Source organism: Lagenorhynchus albirostris, chromosome 19, assembly GCF_949774975.1.
Source record: "Lagenorhynchus albirostris chromosome 19, mLagAlb1.1, whole genome shotgun sequence".
Taxonomy (NCBI): Eukaryota; Metazoa; Chordata; class Mammalia; order Artiodactyla; family Delphinidae; genus Lagenorhynchus; species Lagenorhynchus albirostris.
This window is the reverse complement of record NC_083113.1, coordinates 40,416,472-40,419,657: the sequence shown is the minus strand read 5'-3', so window position 1 is coordinate 40,419,657 and position 3,186 is coordinate 40,416,472. Positions and strand designations below refer to the sequence as shown.

The window sequence follows — 3,186 nt, the reverse complement described above, 5'->3', positions numbered from 1 at the left end:
TATCTCTATTTTAAGGTCAGTTTACTAGCAATCTCAGTTCCAACTGCAGCCTTAATTTCCCTGTGCTGTGTAACCTATATACCTATTCCAGGGCTTAGGACATTTTTGGAAGAGTCAGTATTTTGCCTACCACAAATAGAGACTAGGAAGTATGGTGCCCAGATCCACTTTGCCTTTACCCAGAGTGAAAGCATTCAAATATGTAAAAGACGTCCACACTGAGGTCAAAGCTGGTGAGAAAATAAGGGCCATGGCCAGGATAGAATCCCTGGCACCAACCATGAACCACCCACGCAAACAACACACGTTTACTGATGCCTGGTACATACTAGAGATTCTGAGGCAACTGTCTATCATCATGGAGTGTGAGAGAAAAGGACATGAGGAGACAAGACACTGCGATGAAGGCTTCAGAGAGGAGTGGGCACATCAGCTGACTCTTGAAGGAGACATAGGTTGGATGAAGATGTTCTCTGGGCAAAGTGGGGAGAGCGTTTCTGGCAGAGGTCAGAGCATGGACAGAGCCTAGAGGTGTAGACCAGCACAGCATCTTCCAGAACCAGCCAGTAGCTCTCTTTTTGCCATGTTGGACCCTGTGGAGGCCTGCTGGGATCATGACTTCGAAAACACCAATTATGTCTGGAAGGCTGTGGTCCAAGCATTTTTGCTGGCAGTAAGCAAGGTCTTGCAAATCAGAGGGCGTACACAGCTCTTCTTAAAACTGAAAGTGTTTATGCCTGACGCGAACGCAAATTTTATCTAGGGAAAACAAAATAGTGACGTCTGGAGACAAACCAAACAAAACCAGAGTCATCCAGGGAAAGATAACCCACTTCCATGGAACAGTAGCCTGGTTTGGGCCAAATTCTGAAGCAAGCTTCCTGCTAAGGCTGTTGGCCACAGAATCCATGTGGGGTTGCATCCCTTAGAGATTTAACTTGTTTAAAAGTAAGCAAATAAAATTCAGCGGAAGAAAAAGAATCAGTTTTTTGATGTGATTTGACCAGAGACGTTGGGAGAACAGTCGATAGTGGAGAATGATAAGAGGTAAGCAGGTGTTAAAGGCCGAACTGTGCTTCCTCCAAATTTGTGTGTCGAAGTCCTAACTGTTGGGACCTCAGAATGTTACTGTATTTGGAGAGACAGTCTTCAAAGAGGTAGCGCAGATAAGATGAGGTCATTAAGGCAGGCCCTAATTCAATGTGACGGTTGTCCTTATAAAGGAAATTAGGACACAGACACGTGGAAGACCATGTGAAGACACAGGGGAAAGTTGATCACCTATAAACCAAGAAGAGAGGTCAACCCTTCTCACAGCTTGATCTCAGACTTCTAGCCGTACAGAGCTAGAAAAAAATACATTTCCATTGTCTCAGATACGCAGTCTGTGGTGCTTAGTTATGGCAGCCCAAGAACTAATATAGCAGGTCATAAAAATCATAAGAGTCATTGGATGCCAAGAGCTAGTTGCTGTGATGTATCACGCAGATCTTCTTTCAGGTCTGATGGCCTTCTTCCTCCAAGTGCTGGGAATACTACTGGCAGACAGCCCCCAGCTACCAGCTTCTTTCAGGAATTTGCCTTGGATCAAGCTACCTTGTTCCAGGTCATGCCCCCTTTCTCCGGGTGGTCTGTATCCAAGACTTGTTGCCATGTGCGTATTAAGGCTTGGTCCCTTTGCCCAACTTGGTTCAACTCTTGAAAGGTCATCTGGCTTTGGAGCTTCCCTTGGAGTTGACTGAGGCCTTTGTTAGGACTGCATCATACCTTCTCAGCTTCTCTTCAATTCTTCTTCCTTCCCCCACTTCCCTTCCGCATGGATTGATCCCAAGGGCACTCCCTAATACACTTCTATTTATTTATTTATTTTTGGCTGCATTGGGTATTCATTGCTGCACACAGGCTTTCTCTAGTTGTGGCGAGCGGGGGCTACTCTTCGTTGCGGTGTGCGGGCTCCTCATTGTTGTGGCTTCTCTTGTTGTAGAGCATGGGCTCTAGGTGCGTGGGCTTCAGTAGTTGTTGCATTTGGGCTCAGTAGTTGTGGCTCTCGGGCTGTAGAGCGCAGGCTCAGTAGCTGTGGTGCACGGGCTTAGTTGCTCCCCAGCATGTGGGATCTTCCTGGACCAGGGCTCGAACCTGTGTCCGCTGCATTGGCAGGCAGATTCTTATCCACTGAGCCACCAGGGAAGTCCCCTAATACACTTCTATATGTTAACTGTTGTCTCAGGGTCTACGTCTGGAAGAATGCAACCTGTGACATCATAATAAAGAAACTGGACTTTGTCCTGACAGCATTGGGGAACTATTGAAGCATTATATGCTGGCGTGGTATGATTTGTAGTGTGGCTGGTTTGACGGCTAAATTAGAGAGGATCAGACAGAAGCAAGTAGACCAGTCAGACAGGGTGGAGGGTAGGCAAAATGGAAGGTGATAGAGGCCTGGCTGTAAACGGTTATTCTTCACCTAAGGCTTCTCCTGGAGCCTCTACCTGCTGGGCAGCTCAAAACCATTCCAGTATATGAAGTGCATTGGCCTGGTTTGACTGGCGTTTACATCTCACTCAGAACATTGAAGGGAGCTCAGGTCTGGTCTGCTTTCCAAGATGTGAGAGCCAAACAAGACTATAGGTGAATACCTCGTGGGTGAACAATAAGAGCTTAACGCTCCGGGTGTATCCTCAGGGATTTAGATACGAATCAGAGGATAAACTACGAACTTCCTCCTTACCCCCTGCAAGTGCAAGTGTCGCAGGAGCTTAATCTGACGGGATGCAAGCTCTCACACGCCAGCCTCAACCACCTATGGCTCTTCCCTCACATCACACCATACTGAACCCTGAACGCTTGATAATGCAGCTCCTCTGTCTGGACTACATCCCCTCTTTCTCCGTGCCCTTCATTTACCTTATTCATCACGTAAGTCTCTTTTCTGCATTTATTGCTTCCAAAAAACCTATACCGATGGCTCCCTCAGGCTGGGTTAGGTATATTTTTGCTGTATTTTTATAGTCTTTTTTGGGTTTTTTTGACCATTAGACTGTAAACTTCAGGACAGTAGAAGCTATGTCTCCTTAGGGACTTGGAGCAAAAGAAGCACTGCATTCTTCTTCCCATTCAAAGTTTGACCATGAATGAATATATACACAAAGAACTGATTATTGAATGGGGATCCCTTTATCTACTTTG

At 46.3% G+C, this 3,186-nt stretch overlaps 1 pseudogene; it reads left to right on the top strand.

Moving 5' to 3' along the window:
• Positions 1-635: 635 nt before the first annotated feature.
• On the top strand, positions 636-937 carry LOC132510294 (large ribosomal subunit protein eL33-like; annotated as a pseudogene).
• The last annotated feature ends 2,249 nt before the right edge of the window (positions 938-3,186 follow it).